This window comes from Nomia melanderi, chromosome 11 (genome assembly GCF_051020985.1).
Source record: "Nomia melanderi isolate GNS246 chromosome 11, iyNomMela1, whole genome shotgun sequence".
Taxonomy (NCBI): domain Eukaryota; kingdom Metazoa; phylum Arthropoda; class Insecta; order Hymenoptera; family Halictidae; genus Nomia; species Nomia melanderi.
This window is the reverse complement of record NC_135009.1, coordinates 14,406,893-14,423,163: the sequence shown is the minus strand read 5'-3', so window position 1 is coordinate 14,423,163 and position 16,271 is coordinate 14,406,893. Positions and strand designations below refer to the sequence as shown.

Here is a 16,271-nt window from a genome sequence, read left to right as displayed (position 1 = left end):
GTATTGCTGGATCAGTTTCCTTAACCACTTGCGCTGGAAAGACGTGTCACGTCGAGACGTTTCTATCCGAACATTCTCAATGATGTCTGTCACACATTGATAATCTTGTTGCATTAAGTATGTAGAAATGTATCACTCTATAGAGAATGATTACAAACCAAATTAGTGTAAATATCAGTGTACAATAGGTAAAAACATTCATCGACTGCCAAATTTCGGAATTCATTTCCAGCGCAAGTGGTCAGAGAAAGATCTCTTTAATTACAAAAAGAAGCGAAGAATAGGTTATTTCGATCTGCCAGGTAGTCTCAAGGAAAACATAATTCCTCTCGGTTCCCCGCGGGTTAGGAAAAGAATCCCATTACCATAAAAATGTACGAAGGTAATTAGAGAAGTTCGCGACGCAGCGGACAAAGGAGACGGTATTTCTATCGTCGTCGCGCGGTCGTCGGTAAGAAAATTCAGCCACTCTCCGCGGTGGTAAATTTCATAAATTATCAAACGGAACGTTGTTGCGCGGCTCGCGATCCGGCTGTTTCATTTTCAGGCAGTTCCACCTTCAGGCAGAAGTTGCGGGCAAAGTTGCCCGAGAAACGGGATTTTCCAACTACACCCCGTTCCGGTTCTTCGCGCGGCGGTCGGTGCTGCGAGCCGGGAGCACGCGGTCTCGCCGGTTTTCTCCGAGCGAAATAACCCAAACACCGTCACGGTGGTCAGTCCCCGGGAACGCTTCCGCAGCCATTCGAATGCAGCCAGCGCGCTCGGCCGTTAAAGCGACGGAATCGCTTCCTCGTCTTTGCCGGCCGCGAGGAACCCGGACCAATGCGGCCGCGGCGAACTCGCCCGATCGCGACCGAACCGAACGAAAATTCTGGTCAGAGGGTTCATCGAGCGAGCGGGCATCCCGGCAGATTGCCTTAATCCTTGGCTTATCCTTTCGAAACGAATCTCTATGATTAGACCGCTCCTCTGGACCGCCACCGGTGGTTGAGAACTTCAACCCTTTGCGGAGGAATTCTTCAAGGAACACGAAACCTTCAGATTCGACCAAATTACACGATGGATGCTTAAATAATAGAGAAAGGAAAGTATGCATTGATCCTTTGCTATTTGTCTCACTCGTTGTAGGGCAAGGGGTTAATTACTGAAACAAGGGATCAGCTCGTAGTTTGATTTCTTATATTGTTTGAGTAATTGATGTATCATTTTGCTTCGTCTATTCATCGTTGTACTGGGATCAAGTGAAATAAATTGAACAACTAGAAGAATATTGAATTTCATATTTAACTCTCACTAGAGTGTACTAGTTCGATCGCAAACAATTTCAAACATAAGCAGACAGTACCAATTTGTCCCTTTGCGGACGACTGTCGACATTCTGACGAGTTGGCCTATGATTTCTTTCTGAACTCTGATCGACACGGCTACTTTGTCGTTACTAATTTATTGGGAAAAGAGAAAAATTCTAGTATGTTACCTGTATTTACTTTTAAGTGTAACAGTTGATTGTAGACTAATAATATTTACTTTGAATTCGAATGAACCGAGTAATATATATTCGTTGAACCACGCTGAAAATCTTCAGCGCGTCTCACTCGTCGCAGGACAAGGGGTTAACGGTACGAACAGAAAAATATGTAAATAGAATCGACCGTTAACTTTCCAGACCAGCGGGCTCCGTTAACGACCGGCTCGAAGCTACAGACTTCTGCCAGCGATACCTTCTACCTCGCATTAACTGTATTAACCATAGACGCAAAGTGTACCCGACCTCGCCCCCGCTATTTAGCCAACCTACGGCGGTCTTAATTTCCTCCGGAGCGGGCGGCGCTCCCCTGGCATCCGGTTAACCGACCAAGAACGGAGGCCCATCCAGTTTCCGAAACTTTTAACCGATCAAGACACGTCGGGAGCAGATCCATCCCCGTTGAAATCCCCGCTCGATTTCAATGGATCGAAAGCAGGCGAACTTCCGTCCTCCGAGTTGCCCATAGAATTTACCGAGAATAAATTCCCCCCGTGCAACGAACTTGCCCCGTGTTTATCAATTACGTCGCGACTGATATCGTCGATTCCCTCCCGCGCCGCGTTATCGCGGGATCGTCTCCTAACCAGAAGGGGAAATTAAATTATCGGTGTATTAAAATACGGCCGCGCTCGCGGAACGAGCTGAGTTATGGCTGCAGCGGGAGCGCCGACTCGAACGCGGGAAACTCTCCGGACGCACCTGTGGCGTTCTTTCGTTTTCGCTTTATTAACCGGCGGCGTCCGTTAATCCGCCCGATGAAAAATTCCCCGGCGGGGGCGCCGGATCCGTTCGGTCGAGCCGCGTCCCCAGATGCTGCCGGCGTAGCCCCGACATAGGGGGTTAGGCGATTTGTCGGAGTCCTATGGTCCTCGGCACTGTCTTCCAGGAGGTCCATTAGTCTTTCGGTAGGTGGTTTCATTAGTCTTCCGGCCCGTATCCCATTCCCGTCGATCGATTCCGCGTCGGGTGTCCCCCGACTAGATTAAGCGCTGCTCATCCCTCTTTCGAACGGTGAACTTCTGACGTCGGATGGGGACCGTACAATATTCGTAGAGTAGAAATGTTTCTTGTGATCGATACTGTGGTATCTGGAATTTTTAGCGTAGGTTAAGGTATTTTTAAGAGCCCTATGGTTTATTTCTTAGCTACGATCGATGCAACTTCGATGCGCCTTTCAATCGCCATTTGATTTGACCGAACGAAATAATCAAATTTAGAATTTAGTGTCAGGTTTTATATTATGTATCGACAAATGGAACATTGAAGTAAACTAGTTCTGTCACTTTATTTATACAAGGTATTTATGTTAGTTGTGAAACATTGATATTTCACCAAGAAATGAATATTTGAGAAAAATATTCTCGAGTGCAAAGGGTTGAAAAGACAACAGAAGTTTCTCTGCGAAATTATTCAAGAAACTGATTGGATACGCGACTGTATTTTCGAAATGAACATCATTTTGTATAGGACTACTTAGAAATAGATTGATAATCTTCAATTTTCGTTATGTAAAGAGCAGAGGGTCCGTGTTTCCATATTTTATTAGATACATAAATTTATTCCTAGTCCTCGATTACTCAAGATCAACTCTTTCACTATCTATAACATAGTAACACTATAATACTTATCGTCTTGAGTATTCTATCTTCGCCGTGTAGAAATAATATCGAAATTGTCTATACGCAGTGATCATGAAATTTCTCGAAACTCTCCGAGCGACGTTGGTAAACAAGGGATTATACTCGCGTAGTTCCCTGGAAGCGATCAATTCGTAAGGAGCGACGAACTGTTAGTATCTTCGCAGTCCTCGAGAGGATTAGAGGTCGGCCGGTAGAAGACTTCGTAGAATTCGCGACGAACGGCTCGCATTTCGACGGGTCGTTCCGTGTTTACTGCGCCGGGATAATACTAATTGGAGCCGTGTTCTCGCCGGTCGAAATTTTACGTTTATCTGCTGGAAACGGGCCCGTGCGTCCCGGCGATAGCGTTCAGCAACGGGGAAACTTAGTTCGGTAACGATCGGGGCCATTAAGTATTGTGTAATTCAAATGGCACTGTTAGCTACGCTCGCGGCGCGGCGCGGAGTTCCAGTTCCGGGGACGGGGCGGAACGTTCGACGGAGCCGACGGCGATACAGGCTACTTGCAACATGTTGCATTGTTCCATTGTGACTTCGCTTTCATCGCGCGGTAACTTTGTCTGGTAATTATTCTAATTAGCCGAAGGAATTTTTAGCCCGTCGCGTAATCCTCCGCCGCGATTACCCGGCCGGCTATTGTCGGGGATACGCTGCGAACTTCTTTTTTTCCTGTTCTTTCTCCTCCGGCGATTGACGCGTCTCGTTAGCCGGACCGGTTCGATTTTAGCACAATAGATCGGAAGACGTTATCGGTTAATTGCTTGCCTCGCGGACACGAGCAACGAACCGCCGACTCATCTCCGACGATCCCGTTTTAGCGTAGCAGATTGAAACGACACGTTGCGCTTCCGGCAGTGGGGCGAATGATAAACGCGAGTGCGATCGATTCTGCGATTCCGAGACACTCGATTATCACGAGGGCTGTTCCATCCGCGTCGATTCGCTGGAGAACGGTTTATAACAAAGTGTTCCGCGTTGTCCGAAAGTGAACGAGTCGTGAACGAGTCCTCGAGGCCACTCGAGCGATTGGATCACTGCCTCGGTTTCTGGTCGTTGGAGGAACGGTGTTTAGTTTTCGATGGACCATTCGCGGCGGAGCCTTTGATGAATCGGTGATTTGTTCGGGTAAGTTAGAGGAACTTGTGAATTGGATCAGTATGAATTGAATTAAGTTGTAATTAACACGTTCCGTGCCACGGAAATTTCGGTCGTATTTCGCTTATGAACTGTATTGATTTTTTCAATGAAATAAGTTGTATTAAATTTTTTTTTAATTTTATTTATATAAGTTTATTAAACTAATCCCGAAATCGTCATCACGAGTCTCACTCGTCAATGTACGGCAAGGGGTTAAGCAGGTAATCGGACGGTAATTTTTAGACAGCGTAACATAGAAGCGCGATCGCACCGCTTAGCGCGAACGGATATCGACGTGTCATCGAGAGTGACTCGTAATCCAATAAATAACTCTTCGATCCTGTTACAGGTTAACTTGGTGAAAGGAGGAGGAAGTCGCGCGGAGAGCGTCTGGCGCCGTCAACGGAACGGTGAGTCCTGAATATTTCATCTTAGGCGACGCTTTTTAGCGAAATTTCACTCGCTCGTGCTGCGCGCGGGAAGGAACCGATCCGCGAAACCGAGTTAATTTTTCTCGAAGCTCAAAACTCGTTTTGAACCGACCCGTCGCAAAAGAAGTCTAATGGATCGTTCGAACCCGTTGCTCGCGCTATCAAATTTCCAATCAAACAAACAGCGAACACCCATTTCTCTCCGGTCCGAGCGATAAGTCAATGCTGGAATGGCTACCCGGCGCGAGTCTCGAGTCATATTTCAACCCGGTGTCCCGCGAAGTTCGCGAAACAAGTGGAAGATCCGAGAATCCGGGGAATAAGAACGGGATGGAAAAGTTCCGCGGCGTTCGAACAATGCGAGGTCGCTGCAGGAGAAAAAATTGTTGAAAGTGGAAGCCGGGAGAGTCGGACGGGAAATGTGGCCGCGAAGAGAATGGCAGGGGCGGAATGGCGGCGCGAAGGGGTGGGAAAGAGGCCGAGGCGCAGGTCTAGAGGAACGAGTCGTGGAAACGGCCGCCCCGGAGCACCCTTTTTTGAGGTTAGGCTCGTCACCCTCCACCCCGAGGGGTTGCGCGTGCGACCGCGTCCAAAGCCAGTAGGTCACGGCGCACCGTGCGGCCTTCTGTGGACGGAACCACGAAATTTCGACTATTCGCGTGATGAAAATTGGAGATTATCTGTTGAGTAGTGTTGTACGGAATGATTTGCATCTGTAGAATAACAATTTTTGCGAGTATCTTCCATTTCTCTATTTATGTACCATTGAAATTGGAAGTTAGAATTAATAGTTCATTTCTATAGAGAAGCGTTCAAGAACCTGAAATTTCGTTTTGAAAAAGGAAAATTACAAGTATATATGGATTCACATCTTTCAATTTGTTCTGTTGATTTCCCATATTCGAACAGGAAGAAGAATTTTACAACTTGAGATTAATGTAACATGACATCTGTGACACAAATTATGTCTCCATAGCAGAGCCAACGGATTGCAAAGGGTTAACTTCACATATATTTGGAATATTCTGTATTCATAAAGAAACGAACATTATCAACATATAGAGAAAATCAATATACTATAGAATACTCCAATGCCTTGAACATTCATTCAAAACGCGCTCACACACAGTCGCGTCATTCATCTACTGCACGCTCGTTCAAATACATCCATTCCCACAGAATTGCTTTCGTAATTGAAATATATGCAGAATAAGAATTCTAAACTGGGTCAATTGGTAGTATTCTTCTGCTGTGGATCAGGCTGCCTTGCTCTCACTTGCCCCGATGTTCTCACAAAGTGTCGAGTACGCGTTTTCTATTTCGACATTTTAATAGTGAAACCCGTACGTCGCACGCCGACTTAACATTGCGCGACTGATTGGAAGTGGACCGTATTAATATTTACTTCAGTGGAAATAACTTGCTGTTTATTAAGAGAATTCGGTAATACTCGTCAACGCGAGTGTCTACAACGTCTGTATACTCCGTCTCGTTCGTCCAGCTTGAATCTATCTTGTACATCTATCGTCTCCGTATCTCGCGTGGGTTTTTATAAACCTTTGGGTACCAGTCAAAATGACTGGTTTCGATTTTTTAGTTTAGCAATTATTGATATCTTCGAAGCATTGAGTATTCGAAATAATTTTCAAAATAGTTTCATTTCAGTACTATAATGAATGCCCGAAGAAACTGAAAATAGTCTATTCTAAACGGTTCCTTGGGCTTTCATTCCTGCTATGGTAAAAATACCCAGGGCTCTAATATGCCTCGCAGGAGGTTTCGTCAATGGCCCTCTCAAAACGATTTCGCGACGCGACACAAAGTGAAGATTACATTTGATTTCTCGTCATCTTATTATAAGAAGACGAGAATCTAAATTAATATTATTTAGACAGTACTATTACACTAGCTCCGAGAGATTGCACATCGTATTATTAGTATCCACAAACATAGAGTGGCAATTCCCCGCAATCGCGCTAATCGTCGCAGCCATTCCTAAAACTCGGACGTCTAAGCGAAACAATGTGCAAGACGGTTAACCTTAATGCGCGCCGCAGATGCAGTTACAATATTCCGGTATTGCCAGCATGATGGGTCCGACCGCATCATTGGTCGGGTAGGTTAGAGGGAATTAAACACCCTCATCGTCAAGGGTTCGGCGGCGGCAGCCTCAGCTTTCGTGCAGCCGCAACAGCCACCCACTCGTGCTATCATTTAGGGAATGGTTTTGCTTCCAGTCAAGTTCCCCCGCAGTTCATGGTTCACGGGGACAACCGAGGTACCCACGAAACTTCGCGCCGCGTCTTACGGCCGGCGTCTCCGGCGAGCAAAAGTCCCGGTCGCCGCAACTCGTTCGAGCGGATCGTGCCGCCGCCTCTTAAATTAAGCACCGGAGCGTTTAGCTTAGAGTCTCGCGATGAGATGCGATTAACTTACCGCTAAAGGCGATCCTTGTTAGACCGACATCCTCGGAAACCGAGCGTTAATCGACCGAGACTGTTCCGGGCGCGAGGGATTTTTATCCTGGCAATTTTCTTTGACGGGGATTATTAGCGGCGGGTGGGCAAGAATATTATAAGTAGTAGGTTGCTAAGTGAATTCAGGCGGCTTACTCGTTTCAAGCATTAACTCGTTGAAACACGTTCCTCGCGACTATCTTGAGCGTAATTACATAGATTATGCAGGCTCTGTGTTCATAAGGACATGATAGTTGTTAATTTAGAGTTGAAATAAGACAACGTTCGTATTTAGATTCAGATTGAAATTTTCATCGCGAGTTTAGCTGTTAATCAAATCAGGACGATGTTACTAACATTTTCCAAGTGTGCCCGTATTCTGCCCGTGGAACGTTAATTTAATCACGTTAGGAATGTGTCGGTGCTAAAAATCGAGTTTTATAGCTTCCCTGGAGCTAAATTCCTCTGAAACTACAGGAAGGCTCGACGAGTTAACGAAACAAAAATTGCTTCTCCGCGGAGCTGCGAATGATTCGAATTAGCGTTTCCCCGAAATTATAACAATACATAAAATTGCAGCATTCTCCTTCCGTCAGATGTCGGCGTGCCAGGGAACACTATACCGCGCATCACGTGTATTCGCGTAATCAATGGCGTTGAATTACCGCGCAGGAAATTCCGGGCGAACGAGGGAACACGTCGCCGAATAATGCGGTTAAACGGTTAAATAAATTTTCCCTGTAAAATGGAGGGAGAGAGAGAGAGAGAGAGCAACGGTAACGGTTCGCTGATTCATTTGACGTTTCTAGCGGCGCGCGGTGCCAGAGGGATGATCGTTAAGGGTGAGGTCTTTACCGTTCCATTAGCGTCCGACCGGCGAACATTTTAATTAATGCCCAGATATTCGTACGCGTACGCGTCCCGGCGTTAATTGTACGTTACCGCGGATAATCGTTTCTTAAACACTGTCTGGCGACGATGCGCTGGAAGCAATCATCTCAGCAGAAAAGATACTCAAGCTTTAACCCTTTGCACTCGAGAGGCATCTATCAGTCGCCACCTGATTTAACGCAGCAAACGTATAAAATTTTAAATTTATTGAACCTTGTGTAACGTATCGACACATGAAATATCGAAATAAAATAGTTCTGTCTCTTAATTTATAGAAGATAATCAATCGCGTTAGTTGCGAAAAATATTGTTAATATTTAGTGAGAAAATGATTAATTCTTGTAATGAAAAATATTGTCGAGTGCAAAGGGTTAAGCTGACATTGAATGAACTAACGTCGACGTGAACCTCCAAGTGAGAAACCAAGAGCACTTCGGACCGCAAAGGGTTAACACTGAAACTCTTCAATTTACTGTCAATTCTCTGTTAGAAATCCTTTGTTTCCTCACTACGAGTAACAAATATAGAATGAAAGCGCATAATGCTATCCAAGTTACATGACGTGCGGTTTCTAGGCTCAGCATTCAGAGTCTGAGAATCCAGCGCTCTTCACAGGCATAATCAATCATTGTTAGCAGTAATTTGAATCGCTTTCGAAACTAGCCTAAGTTCATTGAATAAACCGTAAAATCGCGTGAGAATAGTAAGATACCTCGGAATTAAATTGTCACAACCGTCAAATTGATTTAACCTTAGTACTCGAGAATATTTTTCACAACAAATATTCATTATTTTCTGATGAAATATCAATGGTATGTTTTACAATTAATATGAAACAATACCCCGCATAAATTAAGTAACAGAACTATTTTATTTCGACGTTCCATATGTTGATGCATTAAGTAAAATTTAACATTGAATTTTAAATTCTACCATTTTCTTGGGTCAAAGCAAATGGCGACTGAAAGGCAAAGTGCAAAGGGTTGAAGAAAATCGACTTGTCACTTTCAAACCAAACGCCTCGTTCGTTCGTCATGGAAGCGCATTCACGCTCAGTCCACTAGCAACGCCGGTCCCTTATGGATTAAAATGATCCTATTCCGTTAGCGGACGGTTAAACGTCGCTATATCCCGAGCGAACGGTCTCAATCTGCGACGCATACATCAACCGGCGCCGATCGAGGGATCCGCCGACGAACCCGGTCGAACACTCGGGGAATCCAGCAATAACGCGTAACCGATACGGCAGCTAACGAACGAAATCACTCGTGCCCGATGCCGGTAATTGCGGTCGCGTACCGAGCAGCGATCGCGCTTTCGAAACTGCCCGGTTAATGGCCCTAGTTTAGCGGTTATTAATCGCGCGAACGGACGGAGATTTCGCGGGCAGGCACTCTCCCGTTGCCGGATTCGAACGGTCGCGTCGGCGCCGTGCGGAAAGGAAGTCGAACGGGACTCGGTTACATTAATTCTCATTTCATCCACTTGCCGATGACACGCGGACGGCGAGGGAATCTGCGCCGGAGCTGCAGCGAGGAAAACAGAGTCGTGTGTAGACGGCTCGTTGCTGGGAACCTGGCGCTCGTGACGTCACGGGGCGGATACGGTCGCTTTGAGAAACCCAATTGCGAGCCCGGAAATGGCTCTCCCCACTCTCCGTCGCGCGGCCCGATTGGCGTGCGCGAGCGCTTCGGCTAATCGTGAGCTAGAACCGAAAATTCTTTCGGCGGGGGGCGTACTTTCGGATCTGACCACTTAGAGGAGAGCGCCAAGTTCTTTGCGAATTATTTTAACCGTGGAAATATTAACCGTTTGGATGCTAAACAACTTTCGTGGATATTTGCACAATATATTATTTACATTTTATATTTAAAATTCGGAAGTGATTGGGTGTGTGCAAAGAAATTAAGAGTAGTTATCTAATGAGATCATAGATATTGTGTTACTGCAAAGAAATTGTTATTGAAAGAATTAGAATCGTAAGATTCACGATGACGCGTATACTCGTCGAACACAGTTAACTGGTTGAAACCGTTCCAAATACATTCCCGAGTGTCGAAGTGTGTTGAAAAATCCCCGCCGACAAGGGGTCGAAACGTTGAGAGCGGCCAGACCGTGTTCCACCCTAAAAAACGATAGTATCACGCGCGAACGCGGACGCGGCCATCGGAATCCAGTTGACCGTGTTCGTTAATCCCCGTCCGAGCCGGTACAAATTACCGTCGTAATTACTGCCGGAAGTGGTAGCCCGGCCCGTTTATAAGCTATCAATCATACGCCTCTTCGATTTTTTATCCGCGTCCGCGTAATGCCGCGATCGCTATTTACCCGCGTCAAACGTGACCCGCTTTCCTCGTTCCTCCTCGTTTTTCCCGACCCGTTTCAGCGTCGTTTCAGCGATCTTCGATCCTCGCGGATGATCGACGCGGTCGAGGAACGAAACGTGGCCCGACGGATTATTAATTCCGACGAGTGTCCGCGGCTCGTTCTCGCGGCACTGCCTTCGATACAAAAACGTTCACTTATCCGCATGCACGCGGCCCGCTGGAACTGTCGCATCCGGAATTTCTGAATGGCCGAGGGACGGCTCGACGTCGATCACCGGCAGCTGAATTTTATTGGCTTTTTTCGCGATTGATCCGCTGAATGAAGTCTAAACTCCGGCGTCGCATTGATTCAATGTTTGCGGAGCCAGGCGTACACGCTGGCGTGCTAGTTTTATTATCTTTTCGCAGTCGAAAGTTCCTCGCTAGAAATTCTCGACAGGCTTCGGTGAGATGTACACGACATTCTTCGAAGCTAACCAATGAGAACGCGCGTTGATTAACACTAGGCTTACGGAACGCGTCGAATCGACGAATATTGGATTTTAGAAATATTATTTTGTAAACGTTTACGCCGATTTTGATTGAATCACACTCACATGTACCCCAATTACCTATCGAATCTCCAGTTTCAATCTAAATAAACGAGCATCAATTCTTTTAGAAATAGAAAAAAGTGTACAATAAATTCCTGTAAACCTAGTGTTAAAGAACAAAGCTATTTTATTCGAATGTTTCACGTGTCTTATATATAGAATTTATCTAAAATCTATAAAAATATATAAAATGTTCCATACATAAAATACCTCGGTAACACCTTATTCTGACACTGTCTAGCAGCGTCAGCGTTAAGACGCAACAGCACACTACACAATCTCACCCACGGTTGCTTCCAATTTCCCTAATCATTTCTCACTGCGCGCATAATCTCCCAGCAGCAGCGCGAGTGGCTCTATCCCCTAAATTCCGGGCGCGCGGAGCCGAGGCTCTAACGTTCATTAGAACCGTTCGTCAACACCACGTTCCCACTCACCGGGACCTCGAGTATCCGAACCACTTCGATTCGCTTAGCAACGATCCAGCGTCGATTTTCATTCGTTTCACTTTGTCCGTCTCTGCAGGGCTCATAGGTCCCCGCTATTAGTCCGCGATCCGTGGTCCCAATTCCCCCGATCGTTTGCCAACGGCTTTATCCGTGCGGCTGTTTCCCGTTATTGCGATCATTACGCGAGCGTAGAATTCAATCTCCTTATCGGTCGCGTCGTTGCATTCGCTTTCGGGCTCGCAGCGGCCGTTATCTGTTTCGCTCGTAGAAGAGAGCCAAATAGACGGTTAGAGAGAGAGAGAGAGAGTGAGAGGGAGGGAGGGAAGGTTTCGTGTGTGAACTGTAGTCGAAGGAAGAGAGAGGATAGGGGATGAATGAAGAGGGACCAGGGGCGAGTGGGGTTTAAGCGAAATTGCTTTTGGCCGGCTCTCCCCTCGGATGTCGCGGAGAGAGCCCTCTCCCTTTAGCCTCTCGTAAACGAGATTTCACGGGACGTGTGTGCACACGTCCTCTTTTCAGCCCTCATGTACACGCTGCGAGAGAGAGAGAGAGAGAGGAAAGGCGAGAGTAAGAGGCGGGAACTCGTTCGCATTCGAATGAACGGGCGGCGATTGTCCAGAAACTGTCGGCGGTTTAACTGAATTTCTGGGGCGGGGGCGTCGCCGAAGGCGCGAATCGAAGCGCGGCCCGGTTAATGGCTCGCAAAGTGCTCTGAATAATGCGGGGGAAATGCGACGGGTGTTTAGCGGGCGGAACGTTTCGTGAATCCGGAGCGCGCCCGCCTGTAAGCCTCGGAGATTGTTTGACGAGATCTTAGCAGCACGCGTTCCCCGCTCGATATTATGCGCTCGGGGCCGAGAACCGCCCTCGGCCCGCGGGAACGTTTATCGAGCCTTGAAAGTCGTTTTTCCAGTTTCCACTTTCTTTCCTTTTTTTTTACTCTTTGCGGAGAGTCGAGATTTGCAGTTGGGAAATAGTTGAGGGGTGAGATGCATCGGTGACGAGGGATGTGGAACTGGTGGAGAAATTGGGGTGTGCTGTTCTTGAGTAGTAGGGGATTGGAATATGGAGGATTAAGTAATTAATTGCATTTTAAGGGTATTTTGCGTTTTGAGAGATTCAGGGGTGAATCGAGGTCACTTATTTGTAAATGTGAATATTAACTGACACGTGTTTATTTGAAATGATCATTTCCAACTGGTTTAATGGCAGTCTCGTCGAAACAGTTTCCTTGTTTGTTAACGAGCAGATTACCGTTAGAGGATAATTATTTCATTAACGGGTGGTGTAGTATGACTCACGATACCGTTCATTAGTTTCGAACGAGAATATTCCGTATTTATGATTATAGATATTACGAGGAAATATTACTGTCGATTCAAACGGGGGATAGAGTAATAAAGGAAGCGTAACGAAGAGATTCTAATGAACTGGAAAAATGAGCGAACAGCGAACGACATTATTCTCCTGTTCGATTTCATTCTGAACAGCGGTGCCCACGGGAAAAAAATCCGCAACGTAATCATAATGGAACAGAAGGCGTAGAGAAAAGATACTAATCAGTGGTTACGATAGGATTTCAGTGTATTGTATTCCCCGGCTAACTACAAATTACTTTTTAATTACGATTCAGCGGTTTCAGCGTTATAAAACGGTGCACTGGTTCGGGAAAATCGTTCGCCACGCACGGCAAACTCGTTTACGTGTCAAAATACAGAATCAGCAGCGGCGAACAGTTTTTATACGCCACGTTCGACAAATATTTGCCGCGGCCGTTTTCTCTCGTGCATTCTCTACTCGACCGCGTGTTCATTAATAAATACATTTAATCTTTCGATATCGAATATTGATGGCAATAAGCAGACTACGGATCTTTATATATTTCCAGCGTTCGCGGTCGTACGAAACGGAATTAAACAAACAGTTTTGCTGAAACAACACATAGCTATTGCGCCGCACCTTTAATATTCAAACTTAAATAACAGAGACGAGTTTCCATTTAAATTCGGTCTTCACAAATCGGTTCAGTTATTATTAAATACATTTAATGATTTATAAACGTTGCGATTCGCCGTATTAATCTACATTTCGATTTTACAATGATTTATAATTCAACTTACCTCACTTAACATCTCTTAGATTTCTTTATTTTCCTTCTTAATACAAAATTTGGATGTATAGATCCAGTAATCTTAAGGTAGTAAATTTATTCATTAAAATGTTTAATAGTATAAATGGTGCAATATTGGAGCCTACAGAGTTCAAAGGGTTAAAACACCTGAAGAAACATCGTCCATAAACAGTACGTCGCTGAGAACCTGGCGCTCGCGACGTCGTAGAGGCGGAGACAGTCCAAGCGATCCAATCGCGAGTCCGGAAACGGCTCTCCCCACTCCTTACCGCGCGAGCCGATTGGTACGCGCGGCCGCCGCAGCCAATCAGGCGTACGCCTTCGAATCTAACCACTCGGACGAGAGCGCCAGGTTCCCGGCAACGGAAACTCCACCGGCGAACGGTGCGTCGCGTTCGATTATCCGCGCGCGATGGCGTGCGTCACGAGCGTGTGCGCCCGGCGGCAGGTGCATCCGCATCCGGGGACAGACACGGCCGCACAGGTCGACGCGCGTATAATATAACCGACCTCCGAGCACAGGCCAGATCGCTCGTAATGGAAGCGGCGCGACCCGACGAGTGCGCGCCCGTTAGGGGCGGGCAAGAGGAGCGACGGGGAGGTCTTCTCCCCGCGATCTCCCGTCTTACGACGTTAATTAAACTACTCCGGTTACGTCGGGCCAACTTACAAGAGACGCCGGGGCCTGTCCGCGAGGAGGGGCTCTTAATTAAATCCAGTGCTCGCCGTTTAAGGCGCGCCGATCCTTTTAATTGAGGAAGCGTGGCGGCTGCGATTCGACGGGCCACGGGCTGACCCCCGCCGCGCGGCAGTCTAGTCCTCTTTTTGCCGCGGTGCACGTGCAACCATTACGATCCGGGATCTAGGATGCCGTCCGGGGATCGCTGGAATGTTCGCTGGAAGTTCACCGATCGCCTCGAACGAGCCGTTTATTTTGAGTACTCGTGTGTTTCTGGGAGATCGCGTCAGCGGTTGCAGTTGGAATTTTTAAGAGCGTCATTCGGGAGATCAAATTATAGGGGATTTGTAAGTTTTAGTGGGAATTGTGAACAGCGTTGGACTTGCGGAGTTTCGCGCAGTTTCTCGTCGTCCCGTGCGATTGGCTGAAGTTTTCTGTGAACCCGTGAGGAGTTTGATCGGTATAGTTGTAATTTGGTATTAGCTTTCTGGTTTTATGGATGTAGAATCGTAGTATCGTAGTTTTAAGACAGTGGGACAGCGAGTGTTCCGAGGGCCATAAAAGAGAAAGGGACTATGCGATGATAACGCGCCGACAATATGGACGCAGCGGTGTTTGACACGCGAAAAAATCCGCCGAGATTTCGCGTGTTCGAGTAATCACTGGACTGCCAATGTGTAGTATCATAGTTTTAACACTAGAACTACGTAACAGGCAAAATGACTGGTTTCGATTTTTTTGTTTAGCAGTTATTGATATCTTCGAAGCATTGAATATTCGAAATGATTTTGAAAATAGTTTCACTTGAGTACTATAATGAATGTCTAAACATATTAAAATACCATTAATACCACAGTATTTATATAGTGTTTAGAGAGTTTAGAAAAATGTGATTTGAATAGGAGATTTGGACACATCAAATTTGAATTAACTATAATATAAAATTTCAGCTTTCAATGTTCGAAGTGCAGGGCAGTATAATATTGCAAAAAATGTTAAAATTTATTTAAAAGATATGCCCGAGGTTCCGGTTCAGTTCATTACATACAGTAAACATATATCGAAGCTTATTCAGATTGTTTCACTTTCGTATTTAATTACAGAATAATAACCAGTGACGTAGCCTCTGCGCAAAACTGCCAACAATGTATTAAACATAAAACATTCGATGTTTTACTAACGATGTTTTACTAACTATCATACACATTGTCACATGTCAACGTCTCATGTGACACTCGATGAAATCGTCGTATGAAATTCTTCTTTGTTATTTGCTTCATTAAGGTAATTGAATTTCTGCGAACGAGCACAGCGACGCGTCCCGGTGCAGCGTTGATGGTCCTTCGATAAAGCACGACCCAGTCAAAGGATTTAAAGGGGCGTGCGTCGCTCGCGGTGCACAGGTCGGCTCGCATTATATTATCGCAGAAAGAAAATAATGGACGCCGTACGGAGATCAGTCTTTGTTCGATTATCCGGACGGCATAATGCGTCCCTCGGGCTACAAAAGGGTTAATTGGTCAGCGTTGCTTGAAACTAACATAAACAATCCATTAAGCGACGTAATAAATCGCTGTTTAGCTCGCGCGCACCGTTCAGGAAATTGTTGCTGGAACATTTTGCAAATGGAATCGGATCGGGGCTGCCAGTCAATTAACGGGAATTGCTTGCTTGTAACGTGATCATAATGCGCGGCGCGTATAAACTCTTCGTATCAGGTTCATTTACATGTTCGGACGAAATTCATTAAAAACAATGCCTTTTATACTCTACTCGATTATTCAAATATTTAACGCATTTCTTCGTGCGCTCGTAACGAGTTTCATTTAGTTCTTTACGCTTAGCACACATTTCTGTGATAATTCAGTTGAAAGACGAAAAAGTGCAACCGTGATTATTATTTTAGAGAAAGATGTTTAGTGCATCGGGACGTGAAACTGTTGAAATATTGCGATCGTGAGGATTATCATTTTATAGAAAAATCTCAGCTAATTTATTCAGACGCATGAA

General features: G+C 45.8%; 1 protein-coding gene across 4 annotated transcripts in view; it reads left to right on the top strand.

Annotated features, from left to right (window-relative positions):
* Positions 1 to 16,271, top strand: part of Tpst (tyrosylprotein sulfotransferase) — a 292,529-nt gene that overhangs the window by 52,342 nt on the left and 223,916 nt on the right. Inside the window, exons 1-3 of one of the 4 annotated variants that reach the window (XM_076371965.1) lie at positions 3,336 to 3,540; positions 3,986 to 4,292; positions 4,654 to 4,714. The gene's annotated coding sequence lies outside the window, so the exon portion shown is untranslated. Of the gene's footprint in view, positions 1 to 3,335; positions 3,731 to 3,985; positions 4,293 to 4,653; positions 4,715 to 16,271 lie in introns of those variants that run through there. The other 3 variants (XM_076371964.1, XM_076371966.1, XM_031988631.2) reach the window with 3 other exon arrangements.